This window comes from Zootoca vivipara, chromosome 3, assembly GCF_965207765.1.
Source record: "Zootoca vivipara chromosome 3, rZooViv2.hap1.1, whole genome shotgun sequence".
NCBI classification, from domain to species: domain Eukaryota; kingdom Metazoa; phylum Chordata; class Lepidosauria; order Squamata; family Lacertidae; genus Zootoca; species Zootoca vivipara.
Window position 1 is genome coordinate 22,169,512 of NC_142586.1, and position 10,562 is coordinate 22,180,073.

Here is a 10,562-nt window from a genome sequence, read left to right on the forward strand (position 1 = left end):
CTTTTGGTTTCTTAAGAGGCTTCTATCTCAACAACAACAACAACAACAACAACAACAACAACAACAACAACAACAACAGGGTTAGCTTTTCCCGCTATGGAGATTCAATGGCGAGAAATCGATGGACCATTAAGATGAGAGGGCAACCAAGATTATCATCAGGGGTCTGGAAACCAAGCCTTATGAGGAACGGTTGAAGGAGCTGAGTATGTTTAGCCTATAAAAGAGGAGACTGAGAGGAGATACGATAGCTGTCTTCAGATGGCTAAGGGGCTGTCGCATGGAAGATAGCGCAAGTGTGGTTTTTCTTGCTCCAGAGGTGGGATCTGAACCAATGGCTTCAAGTTAAAAGAAATGAGATTCCCACTAAACATCAGGAAGCACATAAGAGCAGTTTGACAGTGGAATGGTCTCCCTTGGGCATGGGCATGGCCAGGATTTCTGTTGAGGGGACAGCCAAAGTTGTTGAGCTCTTTTAAAAAGGAAATCCAGTTTTTTCCCCCAAATAGGACATTGTGGGAGGCAGGCTTCTGCTGGGAGACAGAACCTCAGAGTACTTTCAATGCTTTTCAGTGATATTTGTGGATCTAGGAGGATTTGGCTCATGCCCTCGGGAGCTTGTGGTCTCTCTTTTCCCGGAGGTTTTCAAGCAGAGGTTGGCTAGCAATCTGCCATGGGTGCTTTTATTTGAGATTCTTTCTACTCTACAATTCTTTGAGAGGCACTGTGCCTCTGAATAGGAATCACCGGAGAACTAATGTGGCAGTGGGCCATATCTCTTGTGTCCTGCTTGTGGGCCTCCCAGAGGATTGTGGAAAAGAAGATGCTAGACTAGACAGACTTTTGGTCAGATCCAAGATGGCTCTTCTTCTGTTCAGTGCAACTGACGGAATGGAGTGGGTGGTGGTGGTGTCACACCCTCAAAAAGGCTCCCCTAGCCAACCAGAAGGAGTTTGCTGGGAGTATGTACCTTTGTGTTTCCACCTGGGGCCTGTTAAACTTATTGGGGCCGTCTTAAATCCACATTAGCTGGGGGAGGGGAATTGCACTGGCATTTTGGTGCCAATGATGTTGTTTACATACTGCAAAAACAAACAAACTTGTAAGCCTGCACCAATCCTGACTGGAAGCACCCTCAGAATCCTCATATGACTTTCCGTAGCATCTTTAAAGACAATCTTTTCTCATATGCCCCTTTCTTTCTTTCTTTCTTTCTTTCTTTCTTTCTTTCTTTCTTTCGCTTGCAAAGGGCCCAAGAAGAGGCGACAAAGTACTGCCCTCTTTTACATGCCCCTTGCATTAATTTGTTCGTTAAAAATCAACATGGCATATTTTCCTCCTCGGCGCTTTTTCATCTCTCTGACCTCCAGCTTGACTTGTCACTCAGGACAACTGCGCTCACAATCAGTATAAAATTCGGACATCCTGTAGTGTAAGCAGATAAATCATAACATAATGAAGATCAGGAGTGGCGCTGAATTACTGCCCGTGATTCTCTTCCAAAAGGCATTCACTGCAGAAAGTAATTATTATTTCATTCTAGGCGAAGACGTATCACCATACTTCCTGTGCAGATAGTATAATAATTTTCTGAGGGGTGGTGCTAGCCTGTATTCCTGAGTCCTTCCTAATTCCTGGAACTGGCAAGGATTCAGTTGTTGGAATAGTCAGGCCAGCTTCTTGGTAATGGCCTAAATATGGGTCATTAAGGTACGGTAACAAAGGAAGTGGCTCTGTGCCTCCCTCAACTGGCTAGTAGTTAGAAGGACAAAAGCCAAAGTTGTGTTGTGTATCAGAGAGCTAGAAGCTAGAAGGAGGCAGCAGGCTGAAGCCCGTGAGGAAGAGACATGCTTGAATTCTGCTGGAACCCAAGGCTTTAGCTGTGGGAGAAGCAATAATTTATTGGGGTGCTGTGTGGTTTTTTTAAATAATATTTTTATTAGTTTCCACACACAAAAACAAAATAATTACATTAAAGAAAAAAATCATAAAATAAAACATTTATAACAACTGTATACACAATCAATATTACAGTGGTACCTCGGTTTACAAACACAATTGGTTCCGGAAGTCTGTACTTAACCTAAAGCGTACTGAACTTTCCCATTGAAAGTAATGGAAAGTGGATTAATCGGTTCCAGACGGGTCCGTGGTGTACTCAACCTGAAGCATACTTAACCCGAGGTATGAGTGTACATACAGTGGTACCTCGGTTTCCAACCACAATCAGGGCCGTCTTAAGCATATCTGGCGCCGTGGTGCGACGATCCCTCCGGCACCCCCCCCGCCCCGTTTCTCAACGCGGCTGTCTGGCGGGTGCAGTGCGGCGCCCCCCTGGCGACCTGGTGCCCTGCGCCACCCAGCCTGGCCGTAGGGCCGGCCCTGACCACAATTGGTTCCCGAAGTCTACTTAACCTAAAGCGTACTTAACCTGAAGCGAACTTTCCCATTGAAAGTAATGGAAATTGAATTAAACTGTTCCAGACGGTCCGCAGAGTACTTAAACTGAAGTGTACTTAACCCGAAGTATGAGTGTAATTGGTTCTGGAAGTTTGTACTTAAACTGAAGCATACTTAACCTGAAGCGAACTTTCCCACTGAAAGTAATGGAAAGTGAATTAATCCATTCCAGATGGGTCCGCGGTGTTTGTAAACCGAGGTGGTTGTAAACTGAGGTACGACTGTAATTGGTTCCTGAAGTCTGTACTTAACCTAAAGCATATTTAACCTGAAGTGAACTTTCCCATTGAAAGTAATGGAAAGTGGATTAATCCGTTCCAGACAGGTCCGCAGAGTACTTAAACTGAAAATACTCAAACCAAAGCGTACTTAAACTGAGGTATGACTGTAAATCCACATTGTGGGATTACTTACACCCCCCAACTTCCCTCTGCTCCTTCCCTTGGTTCCTTTGTATTATCTTCACTCATGCATGTCAATAAAATCTTTATCTTTAATTACCTCCAATTTAAACATTGTCTTTCACATTACAAGTGTTTTTTTTTTAAAGAATCCTGCTAATGTGTTACCTTGCATACATTGCTTTTGTATGCAAGGTCTTACAAATACAAATACAAAAATACAAATAATACAAATACAGAAGACCTTATTAGGGTGTTATTGCTGTGAGCACCTCCATTGTGGGCTCAGACTGTATATAAATGTAAAGGAACCATGTATCCTAAAGATATCAGTTTCTGCTGTCCCTCATTCCAAAGAAACCCAACCCCAGGTAAGTGCCTGAAATTTTGCACCATTCAGAGTTGTCCAGAAATGTCCCTGGGACGTCCCTATTTTCATCAGAGAAATGTTAGTGGGTATGGAGTTATGTGACCCCTGAGCCAAGGAGATAAGTAACTATGCAATATCTTTAGAAGACATCTGAAGGCAGCCCTTTATAGGGACGTTTTTAATTATGTTTTTTTATATGTTATACCCAGTCAGGTGTGTGGGGTACAATTATTATTATTTATTATTATGGAATAGGACGTCCCTATTTTCATCGGAGAAATGTTGGGGTGTATGCACTCTGACTTAAACAATGTACTCAACCACTGACCTGAACACTTTCCCCAAACAACTGGAAGTAAGTCTCATTGAATTCAATAGGCATTCCTCCAAGGAAACATGAATACAGTTGCAAGGTCACTCTGAAATCCATCACAAACAACCTATTCTCTTCCCTTCTATTCTATTCACATACTAATCACCTTTCTTAAGGTGTACCGTTGTGAAAGAGCTCAGGTATCCCTATTAAGTCACCAAGCCTTCACTCATACAGCCAAATTAGCATTGTCAAAGCAAACATTCAACTAACTGGTTTTTGTTAGAATATCGGGGTGACAGTTTTGTCATGCACACGTCATCGGGCTGGGTAGATTCTGTGTGTCCTACCCACCAACACACCTGTGCTCACCTGTAGAAATATCGGAAAGAGTATGAGTTTGTTGCAAAACTGATGAAGACATTAGCCGAACCTGTTACAGCATGAAGAGGACGCCACAAACTGTAGCAGCAACTCAGCAAAGGCGTCGGTAGAGCAGGAGACTTAATCTCAGGGTCGTGGGTTCTAGCCCCATGCTGGGCAAAAAAGATTCCAGCATTGCAGGGGGTTGGACTAGATGACCCTTGTGGTCCCTTCCAGCTCTACAATGCTATCAGTCATATTCCTCACCAGGACCAAAAGCCTCCACGGCGGGAATGGGGAACCCATGGCCCTTGAGAAGCTGCCCTGATGGCATCATTGGCCCTGATGGCTGGTGGGAGTACCATCACCTCTTTTTTGCTGCCCATGGCAGACATTTTGTGCTGCCACCCAGGGCAGTCTCGAGCAGGTCGGGCGCCCTGGCGCTGAGGGGCGGAGATCACACCGCGCCACCGGGGCTCTACCCATGACAGTTTTATGAATATATGAATACTGGTACCTCATTTTGTTTTGTTTTTAAAAATGTAAAAATGTAAACAAAATAATGAAAACACCCAATTATATCAGTGCCTCTACGGTATTTATACACATGTGAATCTTCAGAATTCAAAAACACTTTTCAGCTTTGAAACAGGCACTCCTTTTATTGAGAAACAACGCAGCTGTTAAGTCATAATTGCACCTTAGTGAAAAATCCTGAAATTCTTAAGAGATAATCCAAATTTATGCCAGGCCCTAGGATTACTCATGTGTTGTCAAGTGGCTACTGTACCTTGTAACCACATACTCGCGTTTTCAGCTAGCCTATCAATATCACCTTCTCAACCTGTTGTAGCAACATTATAAGGCGAGGGGAATTGCGTCAGCCTAGGATTCTATCTCAAGCACTGAGGGAGAGATTGGTATCATAAACCACAATCGGGTGAGAATTCTGCCTGTGAATATCCCTGTGAAATGAACGTGAGTTGTGAAACCATAAACTCCTCAGAGCTCTTATTCCAGATGAAGGATTTCTCTGATGTGGCAACTTTGGAGGTGGTTTATGAGAGAAACTCCCTTTGCACATCAAGAAGAAATAGTCATAGGGTGCCTCTTTTGCCTCAGAAAACATGCGAGAGCAGAACCATTCTCCTCCCATTAAAAGAGCAATTCAGATCTTATGAAAATGGGGGAGGGGGGGGTTATGACAAGAACAGCAGCAAACCAACATGGCGGAGGAGATCCACCAAAATCAATGTGGGTTTCTTTTCAGTGCAAATCCAGTGTGCTTTTAGAGCCGAGCAAACTATGGTTTGTGACTTGCAAACCCTGATTTGATGTAAGAGCAATCCGTTTTGCACTAATTAGGAAGTAGGGAGGCAGATACCTTTTTTTCAGACCCATAAGATAGTTTGTTCTGCCCTTTGTAAATATGGAACAAATGGTTTTGACTTATTATTGTCAGTTGTACCGATGTGTTTTACCTGCTTTGCTTTTTTTTTACATTATATTTTATTGCATATGTTATTGTATTGTTTTTGCTATTAGCCACCTTGAAGAACCATGGATGAAAAAGTAGAATACAGATCAATCAAACAACTTTTAGTAAGAGAGGTGGAGGGGAGACTGAAGAGACAGTTCATGGCATGTCCCTGATAGTTGGAAGACTGGGAATGTTATACATACCTAAATAGACCCATTGTAACTGGTTTGGGAAACTCCAAGGTAGCGCCTGTCCTTCTTGCAGCAAGCATGTAATGTTAGACACACATGCAGCCAGCTGTGAGTAGCCTGACTGAGCCAGCATGCCTAGAAATATATTAGCATATCATATGCACATGGACATTTAAAGGTGTGTGTCATGTGCTGCGTACAGGAAGCACCTGAAATCACCCCTGTTGTTTTCCAGAGCAACTGTGAAGAGTGGATCAGCCTTAATTTCCTGTGTGGTGAATCTGCCCTTCTGAGAATTAGGTCGCATTTTGTTGTTGTGTGATATAATCATCCTTCACAGCTCGTTATAAATGCTAACTAGTACAAGGTCCGTACACATGAATTACGCACTCCGTGGAATGACATCATAACAACTCTCCAACGTTTCCTTTCCATGAGCATACGACCCGATCGATTTCGCAGAAGTACATTTATGACTGACCTGAATCTGGGGAGATACACCATAGCACTTACAACTGTTCAAAGGGCTCCACGCACATTGGGCAGTAGTAATCCTTATTTTTATTTATTTTGTAACTTTTATATACCGCTTGATTGTAAGGCGAAAAACCTCAAAGTGATTTGCAAGAAGACTGAAACAATAAAATTATCCATAAGAACAGTTAAAACAGCTCTGTAAGGTAGGTCGCTATTATCATCCCTGAGTATTGCTAGGAAATTGCTAGGACATGGTCTAAACCACTGAGCCTCTTGGACTTACCGATCAGAAAGTTGGCAGTTCGAATCCCTGCGACGGGGTGAGCTCCCGTTGCTCTGTCCCAGCTCCTGCCAACCTAGCAGTTCGAAAGCACACCAGTGCAAGTAGATAAATAGGTACCACTGCAACGGGAAGGTAAACGGCATTTCCGTGCGCTCTGGTTTCCATCACGGTGTCCCATTGCACCAGAAGCGGTTTAGTCATGCTGTCTGTGGACAAATGCTGGAGACCCAATTTTAGGAGACCCTGCTGTAGATCATGGAATCAGTGTAGCTGACATAATTTGATTTTTAAATATGAGCTAATATTTCGCCCTTGATAGCACTAGTCCCTAGTATCAGGTCCAAAGATTAGTAGCAATCACATAGGGATGTGACCTGGAAGGTATAAGTAATTATCCTGCTTTCCTAATACTGTACTTAATGTAAAGATCAGCACAGTAATCTTGCATTACTATCAAAGTACAGGTATGATTATCACCACCTATAAAAAAAGAATGAGTTCCACATAGACAAGGCGCTCCTCCCTCCAAAAGTGAGGTCAAGGTTTGAAAACATGCAGATAACAAGTTAGTCATTTCTTGCTAGGGCCATGTGCTCTCAACTTCAAAGCTAATGAAGCAAACAGAATTGTGAACAGACAGGAACTTGCAGGAAATAAACAGTGGTAAAAAGGAAGAAAGATTAACAGTCATCTCCATAGGGAATCGTTGCCCCCAAATTGGTTGTGTAGCTCACAAGATCCAATGGGATCCTCTCTTTGCTCCTCTTCAACCAGGCCTTCTACAGCCTTTTAAATGTGTCTCTGGGAAGGGGGGTTGTTGTTTTGCTATTTTGTTTTTTTCCTGATTTACCATACCCTCCAACATTTTTCCCAATGGAAAATAGGGCGCTGCTGTGCAACGGGCGGGTTTAGCGCGCAGCGCTGCTGCCGAAGGCGCTGCCGCGCGGCGGGCGGGCGGGCGTAGTTGCGCGGCACCCCCCTGGCGGGCCGGCGCCGTGGTGCCCTACGCCACCCAGCCTGGCCGTAGGGCCGGCCCTGCAGCCTATTGTTCTTGCACATGTGTAGACTGCCAGCTCAGCCAAACTGCTTGGTAACACCTGACCCAGCTTCCAGGGCTGAACGCGCATGGATTTGTTAGAAAATCAGCAGTAGTGCTGATTAGCTATTGGGAAGAGCTAATTTAGCCCTCCTGCTCTCCATTTTACCACCACCACGGTAGCAGTGTGCTTGCTGATTGTCTAAGGCCAGGGCACATAAAATGCTTAACTCTGCATCATGTTTTGCATTTCTTTTCTCTCTACCCCCCCCCATTATATTTATTAATATTACAAATTATTACAAATCAAACCAAATTAAATTAAATTAATACAATTTCTTAAAATAAGGTTTCCCGCTCCTGTTCTGAACATATGATCATCATTTCCTCACGTTGCCTATCATTTCTTATTTAGAGTGAGTCGGCATCCTTCACTTGCCGTTAAATCATCCTTCCAGTTGGCTGCTTTTTGCTCCTTACAAATAGCACCTCCATTACATCTTATAAATAAGTAATCCATTTCACGTGTGTAGTCCTTTATACCGTGGTACCTCTGGTTGCGAACGGGATTTGTTCCGGAGGCCCATTTGCAACGTGACGTAATTTGGCGCTTCTGTGTATGTATAAAGTGCGATTTAGCGCTTTAGCGCAAGCGCCAAACCCAGACATAACCCGTTTCGGGACTTCCAGGTTTGGCGCATCCGTAACCTGAAAAGACGTAAACAGCAGCGGACATAACATGAGGTATGACTGTATACAATGTTGTTCCAGACCTGGTGTGCCGGGAGAGTTAATTACTACCTTCCACTGTTCAGTTCTTTGCAGTGCTAATCTGGATGGTACAAAGTCACATTCTATTCCTTCCGCTGACCACTAACTACCATACAAGCTGCGGCCATATATAACTCATAGAGTGCATATCCAGTCTCTGCCATTAAAATTCTGCTTTAGAGTTCTTCCTCGGCACACAGTTAAAAACAAGACCTTTTCTCTAATTCGGCCTCTCCACCAAACCTACGTACTTGGGAGCAGTTCATTCTTTTTTCACTGCACCAACAGCATTCCTAGTCCAATCCAGGAATAACTTTAAATAAAGTCCATTCAGCCTCGGTTGTGGTCTAGGGGGGGAGGGCATAGTAAAACCTTGTTAAATTCATTGTTGAGCAAAAATCAGAAGCCTCCCCCCTCTTTTCTGAGGCAACAAAGAGAATAACGTAACAGCGGCTACGAACGTCTCTTTCTCCAGCAAAATGAAAGAGACGTGTGTAGCCGCTGCTGTGTTTTGCATTTCTTACACACAAGGTGAGAGCTGCCTTCTTTGCTTCCCCTGCTACCCCCCCCCCCCACATGTAAAAGAAAAATGCAGATATATTGGGGGGGGGTTAAAGCAGATTATGAACTGGCCCAGCACTCCAACTGATGCATGTCTCAATTCGTAAAGTAGCCATGAGTGAGATACTTGCTCTATTGCAGGAATGGTAAAGGAAATTGGCATTCAGGTGATACCGAGATGATGGAGAGAGAGAGAGAGAGAGAGAGAGAGAGAGAGAGAGAGAGAGAGCGCTCTACAATTTGATATTTATTGAGCAGAAACATCTCAAAAGGAACCCTAAACCTAGTAAGCGTGGAGTTTTTAACACCTGCCTCTAATTTCATTGAAAAAGGGTTTGCCATCACCTCTTATTTTCCATGCCCAGAAAGGCAAGAATCTATGTCAAAATGAAGGTTCTGGTGTCACAATTGGCGTCTGATGGGACTAGGAACATCCCAAATGGCAAATGCTCCAACAACATGCAGATATTACTTCGGTTATTTCAGGTGGGAGGATCAGGAGGGTTTGCATTGTCTGTCAGTGTCATCTGGATCCAATTTATGTGTTTGGACACAGGCAGGTGAAACGATTATGAAGTTACTGTATATGCTACCGTCTATGTGTTAGTGTTTCAGAGGCTCCCTCTGCTGGTGACTAGTATTCACAGCACCTAATTGAGTCACCTGGGTGAATTTGAAGGCAGCATTGCAAGGTCTCCAATTACTTCATTGGCCTTTTAAAGACCTACCCATTCATTTCATTGCAATGAGCTGGTTTATGCACTCACTTCTTTCTCTCCATTGTAGTGGATGGGGAAACACAGGACTTCTGGATATGCATTCTCTACCTTGCAATATCATTGTTTCAGGCTATTACTCTTTTAAAAAAAACCCATTTAGAAGGATTTTAGGAAAGGAATACCCTTGGGTAAACTGTGTTAACTTACAGCACCTCCTTCTGGTTACGATAAAGGAGAGTGCTCCTTTTATTGCTTATGTGTTTTGAAATCACAGATACTCCCATAAGGTATCACTTGTTTCACAAAACAATTGCAACATTGAGATTTCAGCAGTTTCGCTCCCTTCCTTGGTTGTTAAAAATAAAAGAAGGGGTTATTTTCTTAGTTCATATTTCTGGTTCATATTCCTTTGTAAATCACTTATTTATTTTATTATATCCTGCTTTTCTCCAGGTGCAGGGCCCAAGGGCAGGGGGTCAGAACACGAACTAAAAACCGAGGCAGCTAAAACACACACAAACCAGTTATAAATATTTAAAAGGAACTAATAAGTTAGCATGTTAAAAAACAGCACTGAATCAAAACAACTTGTAACTATTTAAAAGCACAAGAAGTACAACACCCACCAGTCAAAGTCTCTGCTGCAATAGCCATTTAGTGACCAATGACCCATTTAAATAAAAAGGCCTTTGCCTTTTATTTAAATTTAGTTTTAACTAAATTTAGTTACATGTTCTTTTAAAAAATGGGCCAAAGTGATCATAAATAAATAGCAAAAATAATTTTTAAATACAGGAAGCACACCCTTCTGAGTTTACTACTTAAACAAATATTTCTTACAATTGGCATTCCAGTGTTATGTTTTTAATCCATGTTTACTTGCCATTAGCCAAAATGCATATCTATCTTGTGCTTTGCTGTAAGAGACTATAGCTTGAGGCACTGTTTCTCCAAACCAGCTTCACACCGGTCAAAACCCTTAAGCTTAAGCCATTCCAAACTGGTCTTTAGCCAAGGTATGGACACTTTTTCATAGATAAGCGGTTCCCAAACTGGGAGATCTTCATCCAGGCAGTCCACATTAAATATTCACATTGACTTTTCATTCCCTGCCGCAGGGAACTAGCGATGTTACTA